The following is an 11,060-nucleotide window of genomic DNA, read 5'->3' on the forward strand; positions in this document are numbered from 1 at the left end:
TGGGAGAGTTTTATATAGACAGGTTGAAGAGAGAACAAGCTAGACACAGGTGAAGGATCCAGGAGATTATAACAGATTGCTTAAATTAGTACAAAGCCTAGCAGAGCAATTCAGTCAGAAACTGAGAGAAGCCAGATTGAATCAGTCAGCTTGGAGAGAACTTTGAGCTAGAATAGCCAGTCCGAGATCAGAAAGAACTAGAAAGGATGATCATATTCAGCAGCAACTCTCAGAGGCTGAAAACATTCTAGGCCTTGATTAGATTGAACGAGGGGAGGCTATATACTTCTGGGACTAGGCCTAGGTTAGCAAACCGAGATAGTAAGCTTCTCAGAAGACAATTACGACAGTATGACAGGAGAATAAGTTAAAATTACAGAGTCCCACTGTGGTTGAGCACTCCAGGGACACTTCATCGCTGCACTTTGGCCACTTGTGAGTTTCTGTATTAACCACTGTCCATTGCAGTAAGAAAATTTCTCTGATTAGGTCTGAGAGCATCACTAATCTGGGTGTTTAGATAGTAATTTTAAAAGCAGTTTGATACTATGTCCATGTAGAAGATAATAGTAGCCGTGAACTCTTCTGATACGGCGGTTAAACTGAAGACTTTTGGGGCATGCCTTTAATCCCAGCACTTGGGAGGCAGAGGCAGGCGGATTTCTGAGTTCGAGGCCAGCCTGGTCTACAGAGTGAGTTCCAGGACAGCCAGGGCTACACAGAGAAACCCTGCCTCAAAAAAACCAAAAAAAAAAAAAAAAAAAAAAAAAAAAGAAAAAGAAAAAGAAAAAGAAAAGGAAAAGAAAAAGAAAAAAGTAGGAAGAAATAGCTTACTCTTGAGGGTAAACAGAAGTCAGTTAATCTGCTCCAGAAATGGCCAAGGGCATCACGCTTGCGCAAGCATCCCATCAGGCCCCGCCCCTTGCCCCGCCCCCGGGAGGCAGCGGCTTCTGGTTCCTGGCTCTGGGGCTTGCGCACTGCGTCCCCAGCCAGAGGCTCCTGGCCGATCGGGGACTTCCGGTACGCCGGGTACGGTTCCGGGTCGTGGCGCGGCTCTAGGTAACAGGGCTGTTGTTGCCGGCCGGCAGCGGCGGGGAGCGGCGGGATCATGAGGTCGAGCCTGGGGCGCCGGGGCCGAGCAGGCCGGTAGGATTGCCGGTCCCCGAGGACTTCGTGGGCGCAGGGTTCGGTGCAGGGGCCCGGAGGCGTGGGGAAGTCGGGACCTCCCTCAGGGACGTGTCCTGGGCGAGGCGGCCTGTAGTGTGGGAGCAGCTTCAGGTAAAGGTTGCCCCAGCCGTCGCCCCCTCGCCCGCGGGATCCTCGGACCCCTCAGTACCCCGCTGTCTCCGCTGCCCCCGCTGCCCAGAGACGCCCGTTGGGGCTGTGCTCGGTGGCCTGGGAGCATCCGTTTCCTGACCCTTCCTGAGCCTGACAGCTGGGTGTATGACTTAGGTGAGGAGAGACTTTGGACCTGGTGTTGTGTGGGCGGGGGAGGGGGCGTCCTTGGCTCTGATGGTTTCAGGCCCCCGAACTCTGCAAGGTCCGGCGCCCAAGCTCCATCCTGCGAAATCAACTTTTCAAAGCATTGCCTGAAGCCGTCCTACAGATTGTTTACATACCTAGAGTGCTGTGGGGAACTTGGATTCCGTTTTTTTGTTTATGGGAGTGACAGGGAATGGTACAGCTGGGGTGGGAGGAGAAGAAGAAAAGATTATAGTTTAAAGAAGTGTATAACTCAAGCCAGAAGCTATAGGATGAAACAGGGACCTTAGAACTTGTTACAGCCTCCTTTGAGTGGCTGCAATATTTGAAACTGTCACTGTTCCCAACACTGTGCAAAGCACCATATTTATTAACAAGCCCCCAAACTGCCAAGTTCAAAACCTTCCCAGGTGTAAACAATAACGTGTACAGACACATCAGTTTAAGAGGTCGGCATTCACATGACCAACAGAAAGGTTGGGTCCCTCTTATGAACAACCACCAGAGCAGAAATAAAGTGCGTTATTCCTATGTTTAGGAGCCAAACAAGCTGCAGTGAAAAATCTTGCTGGATGATATTTGTCCCCATCTTTTTCATTCACACCCCGTCAAGCTTACTGGACTCTGGGGAGGGTCACATGCCAAGTGTCCTTTTCCTTTAAGCTGTGTGCTCATATCTGCCTTCAGCTACTAAATATGAATAGTATTTCATTTCAGCACTACCTCTATGATCTTGTGGCTCTTGGCTAGCTTTTTACAGTTAACTTTTTATTTATTTATTTTTTTATTTATTTTTAGTTTTTTTTTGAGACAGGGTTTCTCTGTATAGCCTTGGCTGTCCTGGTCTTGGAGCAGACCAGGCTGGCCTTGAACTCAGAAATCTGCCTGCCTCTGCCTCCCAAGTGCTGGGATTAAAGGCATGCACCACCACTGCCTAGCTTTACAGTTAACTTTTTAAAAGTCCCTACTATGGGCTTTTCTTCTGGATAAGTAGGATCTCAAATCATTTTTGATTTGTTCCCATGTACTTAAACATTTTTTTTTTTCACCCTGTCCTGCCTAGACACTTCCCATGTTTTGATTTCTATTGCTAATGCTTTCCATGGTCCAACTGATGATGGTCTCACTCAACCAATTAGGGACAATCCCAGTCCCCCCCACCCCCCCAAACAGAGTTTCTCTGTGTAACCGTGGCTGTCCTGGAACTCACTCTATAGACCAGGCTGGCCTCGAACTCAGAAATCCGCCTGCCTCTGCCTCCCAAGTGCTGGGACTAAAGGCGTGCGCCACCACCGCCTGGCCTACAATCCCAGTTTTAAATGAATGATTTATCTACCCTCCTATTTTTAAGAATTATTTTCTTAAATATGTATGTGTGTCCATGTGGGGTTTATGTGTGTACATGTGAGAGCAGTTGCCTACAGAGGTCAGAAGAGCTGAAGAGTGTGTCAGATCCCCTAGGACTGGAGCTATTGGTGCTGTGAGCTGCACATTGTAGGTGCTGGGAACTAAACTTGGGTACTCTACAAGAGCAGTACTGGTTCTTAACTGCTGAACCATCTCTCTAGTCCTGAGAACGATTTCTTACCAAAAACCACTATTTACAGTCATTTAATTTAGCAAGCATCCATTGTGTGCATGGAAATATAGGTCAGCCACTGTATGGCTGTTAAATAAGTAAGACTCAGTCATTGTGTACAGCCAGTTCTTACGGTGAGAGGGAAATTAGTTACTCCAGTACAGCAACAGACAATGGTATGAGAGTTTTTCTGTGATAGAGAAGGAATATGTTGTGTCAGTTTTTGAGAGATGACACTTGGTGAAGTGAATGAGCATAATGTGAGGTAAATTGAAGTTCAGTTTTACCTCATTTAATCATTTTAATTCAGGTTGACTCAGAATAGTTACACAGCTGGTATGAGACAGAGCGTTCTTTTCATACCTGGACACTCCATGCAAGCACATATTGAAGCAACTGACTAAGAGGGAAAATAAAAATGTTTAAGTGGAAAGTGCAGAAAGTCTTCTAAAGGTAGACAAAGCCTGTACAGCAGGCCTGTCTTAGCTGTTTGGTAGGCTGAGGCAGCAGAGTGCTTACACAGATTGCATGAGCCAGTCTGGGCACTGGTGAGTAGCTCAGTGGTTAAGAACATGAGCTGCTCTTCCAGAGATCCTGAGTTCAGTTCCCAGCACCTGCATGGCACTCATAACCATCTGTAATTCCAGTTCCAGGGGATCTGATGCCATGTTTTGGCCTCTCTGGATGCCAGGCAAACAGGTGGTGTTTATAGATATAAAAGACCCATATATATATATATATATATATATATATATATATATATATATATATATATATAAAGTAAAAAAAGAAAAAAAAAGCTACATTTTAAAAAGAGGAAAAAGCATCTTCCATAGCATGGAGATGATAGGTGGGTAGACTGGTGTGATAGTAGTCTATAGAGGTTAGATAGGCATGGTCTCTGGCTTTGTGTTGTGTGTGGCATACCCTCCTCACTAGCTGTGTGTGACCTTTGCCTAACTCTAGCCAGCATTCTCTTCATCTTGGAATGGAGCACTGTGCATTGTTTAGTAAGCTGATCTGGATTAAGAGCCAGGGCTACCCCACCCCCCATGTGTTCGAGGCCAGCCTAGTCTACAGAGTGAGTTCCAGGACAGCCAGGGCTACACAGAGAAACCCTGTCTCAAGAAAGAAAGAAAGGAAGAAAGGGGCGGGGAAGGAGGGAGGAAGGGAGGGAGAGAAGAAGAAAGAAAGAAAAGAAACCAAACTAGTAGAACCTGAGTCCCATGGGTTGAGCTTTCTGCAAAGCATTTCAGATTGGGGATTTTCAGGTTTTTAGTGACACTCATCTAGTAAAGTCTGTGAAAGTGCTTCAAAACTTAGAAAAATCCGAAATCTGGAAGCAGTTCTGGCCCCAAGCATTTTGAATAAGGAACTCTCAACCTGCAAGGTGTCAGGTCTGCCTAATATAGCTGGAAGAGCTCTGAGATGTGGTCTTAGAGGGTAAGTCGGTTTCTAGTCCAAGTAAAGCAAGTCATTGCAAATGCTTCTAAACTGGAAGTCAGTGTCCCATGAAGTCTTACTCAAATCAAATTATAAAAAGTTACAGTCACATCACCAGGATATTGCCATTTCTGCTTTTAGCAGGCATTTGAGAGGTAAACTGGAAGGAAGAGCTCAAAGCCAGGCAAGTTTTGGGTTGTACTCTTAAGTGGCCAGTTGATGAAGACTTGGAAGGTATGTGATTCATTCAGCAGTTCCAGGTAAATGTTAGGCACTGGAATGCTACTGGGAATAAAGCCAAGTCCCCACTTTGAGGTCTTTGACATTCCAGTAGGGTAGAAGTGTCTTCAGAATAAGTAGTCACGTTCTGTATATGCTGTTTTAGCAGGCATAGAGCCCACAAGAGGGAATACCAATAATGCCAGTTAGTGCTTCCCGTGCATCATGACATTGTCCCCCAAACTGTTTCACTTCTGTCCTTGCGTGGGAAGGTGTAAGCATCATCCTGATGAGGGAACTAGGGCATGGAGGGAGGGGAGAGGGCATCATGGTGTACCTCAGTGGTAGAGTGAGTATTTGGCATCAGTGATGTCCTATGCTTTACTGCCAGGAACCAAAAGCTAACAAAAGGAAAAAAATTCCTGACTATGCAGTTGGTGTTTTGAGCTAGAGCTGTGGTTCTCAACCTGTGGGTTACAACTCCTTTGGAACTCCCAACAGCCGTCTCACAGGGGCCACCTAAAACCATCTGCATATCAGACACTTACATTATGATTCATAACAGTAGGCAAAATTGCAGTTATGAAATAGCCATGGAAATAATTTTATGACAGGGGGTCCCCACAACATGAGGAGCTATATATTAGGAAGGCTGAGGACCACCGAGGTAGAAGATGTCTGCTGGCTTCTTCATTCCTGCGTCTTTTTGCTTATTCTTGCTGGAGTACCTGGAGTACATGGAAGAGTACCTGGCAGAAATGCTGCAAAGAAGAGCTAGCTACATATGGGGGCTCTAATGTAATGTCACTATTAGGCACAGTGAGGATTGGAGCTGGCCTCTGCACTCAAGGCCCAGCAGCTGAGCCACATGTTTCAGGCAGTGGTTTTATTTTTTTTTTGTCTTTTTTTTTCTTTGTTGGTGGGGATGTATTTTGCTTGTTGACTCAACTGAAGACTTTGGAAACTGTCCTAGTTTAGTGGATTTACAGGTTTCAAATTCAGATGTTTAGGCCTCACTGTTAAGGATGCAGCCAGATGTCAGATTGTAGATGACAGAGAAGTCTGCTATAGCTTCCCTACTGAAGGTGATCTGGCCTTTAGAACCTTTGTGCACCAAAGAAGTGTCCTGATGGGATTACTGATCGGAAGTCTGGGGAATCACCAGCGTGAGGAGTATTTTAATACTCGATGTTCTGTTTTGCAGAGTGGCCAGTGTATAGCTTTCTCATTTCGTCAGGCTTAAATCCCAAAGGGGTGAGGTTTGGATGAGGGGACCTTGTGATACTTGGATTTGGTGCTTGTAGCACTGTAAAAGCCAGCAACTTTATCTTCCTTTGTTCCTTGTCACAGTATTGTTTCTTCACTAATGTTGCATATTATGTTCCTTCACCCTCATAAGCTGTTTAGAGTAGATGAGATGACATGGGGAAGCAGCCAGAACTTCTTGAGATGAGAAAAGGGCAGCCAGAAAGCCACAGTTTTGGAGAAAGTGCCTTAGTCTGAGCGACTCACCTGCAGAATAAACTTATTTTGTTGAAGTCTTTTCAGGAATTGCTGGCCCTAAAGTCACATAGCAGGGTATTGGCAGGCCCTGGTAGAGAATGTCTCAAATCTCTGATGCTCCTTGTCTCTGCCTGCCTGGGCCAGGTCCTGTATTCTTTGTCATTGCTTCCAAGGGAACTTGGTGGGCTGGTGCTCTGCTCACATGTGCAGTGCTTTGTTGACTGTTTATATTAAGACTGAAAGGGGACAGAGAGTCACCAGGAGAGTAAGAGAAATGTGGTCAGGGAGTTCCCAGCCCAAGAGTTTAGTTTATTTTTATTTTAATCCCCTTCTTTCACCAGGTGAAAATTGAAAAAATATTGGTCTTCTAGATACTAGTTTTCATTCATACTCTACTGTATAAAGAAATAACATAGAATATAAAAATGAAGGAAATAAATCCTGAGCAGGCATTTAGAATTTATTACCTCTACTTGGCAGCAGTCTGGGTACATCAGGGAAGTAGATTTAAGATGGGAAATACAAAATTTGAACTAAAAGTAGAAAATAGTTTCAGGAATTAAAAGTGAGAAAACAGCAAGAAACCACTTAAAACAAACCCCAGATAAACTTGAAATATAGAGAAAAGGTGTTAGAGATGTACTCCTGGGATTGTTGTGATTGCTTGTAAGATAAATTGTTATGTCAGATTTACCCTTACATGTGTGCAATGTTAGGTCCATAATACCCCACAGTAGAACATGTTTTTGTGAGTATGCTTCTGTTATTGGTACAGTTAAGTGGTCAGAAGATATGCATGCACAGCTTCAAAGAATTGACAGTATTCAATTCTCACCTACTCCTGTGGCCTTGTTCTAAGATTCTGTGCTGTAAGTACGGCTTCAGCAGGGTAGTTGGTGGGAAATCATTTGACGGGATGTGCTTATTTTTAAAAGAGCAGCTCTTTAGTATAAACTTTAATTGTTGCCATCCAGGAGACTAATGAACTGAGGTGCAGCTTAGTACTGAAGTAGTGTGGAGCTGCACCTCAGTTTTATACTGACTGGCTGTTACTTTGTCCCCTAGACAGTCTGTAGAGTAGTGCTAGCAGTACAAGCCTACAGTACTTGTGAGAACTAAAAGAGACAGTACTTGGTATGAACCGCAGTGCTTTTAGAGAGATGCAGGGTCTGGCATGCAGGACTGATCCTTGGAAGTAGTTATGAACAAATAGGATTTTCACATCTGGATGCTGAAATAAGTCACCATAATTTTGATTGTACTTTGTGAATTACTTAGCATCACAACTACTATGTACTATTGAGATAAGTTTCAGTCTTTTTTTTTTTTTTTTGGAGTGGTTAAATAAATTGATCTGCAGAGTAGCATTAGAAACTTAAACTAAAGCTGGGCATGGTGGTTCACACATTTAGTCCCAGCACTTGGGAGGCAGAGGTAGGTAGATCTATATTTGCTCTATATTTGGATAGTGGAACTAGCCCTTGTCGTGGGACTGTCATCTGCTTTGAGCATTCTCCTTATTCATATACACTTAATTCTTACCAAAAGAATAATTGTTTATCATTATTTGTGAGTGATATAAAGTTTAAAGATTTGATGAAACTGTTTGTTGCTGGCAAAAGTTTGTGGTGAGAGGGTCACCCAGTCATTACTTGTCTGACTATAAGTTGGTATAAATTTGGTTGAACTTCTGAAAAGACCTTGAGCAGTATTTATTTTAAGCTTTATGATGGAGTTATAGATGCATTTAAGCTTGTAGCTTTAGTTTTAAAGGATTATAGATACAGAAAAATGTTTTTGTTCATGGATGTAGCTAGGCATGGTGGTCTACATCTATAATTCCATTGCTTGGGAAGCTGAGGCAAGAGGATCATAAATTTGAGGGCAGCTTGGGCTACATAGTGAGACTTTCAAAACAAATTATGGGCTGGGCAGTGGTGGTGCATGCCTTTAATCCCAGCACTTGGGAGGCAGAAGTAAGCGGATTTCTGAGTTCGAGGACAGCCTGGTCTACAGAGTGAGTTCCAGGATAGCCAGGGCTACACAGAGAAACTGTGTCTTGTAAAAAAACAAACAAACAAACAAACAAAAAACAACCAAAACCCCACAAAAACAAATCATGGAAGAATTGGTATTTGTTTTGGGTACTGGTGAACACATGCTACCATCACCTGTTTAGTTGGATGGGGGTGGACCTGTGACAGCTACAAGTCTTTACTTTCAGGTGTAGAGTACATTCATAAAGTTAAAGTTGCTCGTAGATCAGTTGTGTTTAGGGTTTTTTTGTTTTTGTTTTGTTTTTGTTTTCCTGGCCTCCCAGGAACCAAGCTTTAGCCATTAGGCCTGGCAGCAAGCTCCTTACATCAAGCCATCATCTTCTTAATGGCTCATGTTTGAGGGGCTCTAAACAAGAAGTGGTCCTGCTGCTCTGCTAGGAAAGGCAAGGGTGACATTGTTACAGTCAGAATTAAGTAAAACGAAGGAAATATTTGGTGTAGTCTTACTACAGCTGCCTTGTCTGATTTCTTCTGAGGAGGATTCCCTAGTTACAGAATTACAAGTTAGCTGTAGCTGTAGTTGACTGGCTGAGCTTAGATTCTGTTTTGCTGTAATGTAAGCAAGCACTTAGGAGAAATAGATCAAGTCAGTTTTGTTTATGTTTACAAGTCAGGCAAGGTGAAAGTCCCCTATGTGGCCTAGATGACTTTCTCTGCTCGGGGTGGCCTCTACCTTAATATACTTTCAAAAGAGCAAATTCTATCGGTTTTATCAGTAAGAAAAAATTGAAGACAAGTTTATTTTTAAATTTTTCTAGTGTCATTAAAAGGTATGAGTATTAAAGTGACATGATGAATTATCACCTTAGATTCTTCCAATTGTATATTTCATAAGTGAAGTATCAGCATGTGCATTAAGTATTATGACTAGTTAGGTAGTTCTTTAAACCACGCATGGTAATTTTTGTGTATGTTGTATAAAAACATGTGCAAAATTTAACAACTGTGAGCATATTTAAATTAGGAAAATAGCAGGCAAGTTGTTTCCTTTGTAAACTGCTCTGTCCAAAGCATTCTGTGTATTATCAGAATGAAAAATGACAGCACTTTGTCATCTGCTCAAATTGATACTGCACTCTTCAGGATGACAGCTGAAAAGGCCCACAGGTGCCATATAAAGAGGTGACCATGTTGTCATATTTCATTTCGGCATCCCTCTGCAAAGCCATAATTACCTAATTAGGTTGTTAATTAGGAGATTAGCATTTCACTATATTGATAGAATGCTCTTTACTGGTGTGGGGCTAGATACAGATTTGTCTGCCCTAATTTATAGTCTCTGCCTGTTTTGTACTTATTTATTTGTTTAAGATCCTTGTGTGGAGCAATTGAGTTTATCTGAGAAACAGTTTGTTTACAAGCTAATGAAGCTTTGATAACTCTGAGCTAAGATATGAATGGAACTAAAGAATGGCCATAGCCCAAAGGAGATTATAGAAATTCTGAATTGATAGACATTCTGTTAGCATAGGCAAAAAACCCCCAACAAACAAACAAACAAAAAACATAAAAATTCAGGTTGGAATAAAGTTCAAAATGCAAAGTGGGAGTTGAAATGTGTAAGATGTGTGTGTCCTTCACCAGATGAAATGTGACAGATGTGTGTGTCCCACACCAGGTGAAGGACACTACTTTTATTGACTGTGATGTACCACTTTCACTTGTACCTGACTGTACGCAGTTCAGAAACTGAGGCTCGCTCAATTACTTAAGAATGAGTATATCCACTTTCTTAGTTCATTTCATGTGTGCCTTCTATCTCTTGGTCTGTTCTGGGGACATTTTCTTACAATTCTTTGGCCTGAGTCTTTCTGGAATTTGAAGTATTTCTCAGTAACCTTTTGTTGGTATTTGGATTATGCGGTGTGTCTCTTCAGGGCTCCCTGGCCCATTACTCTCTTTCTCTGTATGGTGTCTATAGTTTGCTATCACAAGTATCTTCCTTACCTTCCAGTTCAGAGCCCCTTCTAGTAGTTCTCAACCTTTCAAATGCTGTAACCACTTAATATAGTTCCTCATGTAGTGGTGGCTCCCACATAAAGTTATTTTTATTGCTACTTCATATTTGTAATTTTGCAAATGTTATAAATCACCATTAAGTATCTGATATGCAGGTGGTCTTAGGCGACCCCATGAAAGGGTGGTTCAACCCTCAAAACCCACAGCTTGAGAAACGCTGCTCTAAGCAGTAGTTTATACTGCCTTTTCTTTTCTTTCTTTTTCCTTCTTTCCTTCCCACTTTCTTTCTTTCTTTCTTTCTTTTCTTTCTTTCCTTTCTTTTCTTCTTACTTTCTTCCTTCTTTCCTCCCTTTCTTTCTTTCTTTCTTCCTTTTCTCTTTCTTTTGACCTTTCTTTCTGTCCTTCTTTCTTTCTTTTTTTTTTTTTTGGTTTTTCAAGACATGGTTTCTCTGTGTAGCTCTGGCTGTCCTGGAACTCACTCTGTAGACCAGGCTGGCCTTGAACCCAGAAATCCTCCTGCCTCTGCCTCCCAAGTACTGGGATTAAAGGTGTGCACCTCCACTGCCTGTTTCCTTCTTTTAAAAGATAGATTTATTTATTTATTTATTTATTTATTTATTTATTTATTTATTTAATATATGTGAGTACACTTTTGCAGTCTTCAGACACACCAGAAGAGGGCATCGGATCCTATTACAGATTGTTAACTACCATGTGGTTGCTGGTAATTGAACTCAGGACCTCTGGAAGAGCAGCCAGTGCTCTTAACAGCTGAGCCATCTCTCCAACCCCTTTCATTTCTTTTTTTTTTTTTTTTT

General features: G+C 42.5%; 1 protein-coding gene across 7 annotated transcripts in view; it reads left to right on the plus strand.

The window, feature by feature from the left end:
* The first annotated feature begins 961 nt into the window (after positions 1 to 961).
* Mapkap1 (MAPK associated protein 1) overlaps positions 962 to 11,060 on the plus strand; it is a 212,027-nt gene continuing 201,928 nt past the window's right edge. For 4 of the 7 annotated variants that reach the window (XM_031369930.1, XM_031369929.1, XM_031369936.1 and 1 more), the window contains exon 1: positions 1,017 to 1,452. The gene's annotated coding sequence lies outside the window, so the exon portion shown is untranslated. Of the gene's footprint in view, positions 1,453 to 11,060 lie in introns of all 7 variants that reach the window. The other 3 variants (XM_031369934.1, XM_031369932.1, XM_031369933.1) reach the window with 3 other exon arrangements.

The sequence above is a fragment of the Mastomys coucha genome, unplaced genomic scaffold (genome assembly GCF_008632895.1).
Source record: "Mastomys coucha isolate ucsf_1 unplaced genomic scaffold, UCSF_Mcou_1 pScaffold15, whole genome shotgun sequence".
Lineage (NCBI taxonomy): Eukaryota > Metazoa > Chordata > Mammalia > Rodentia > Muridae > Mastomys > Mastomys coucha.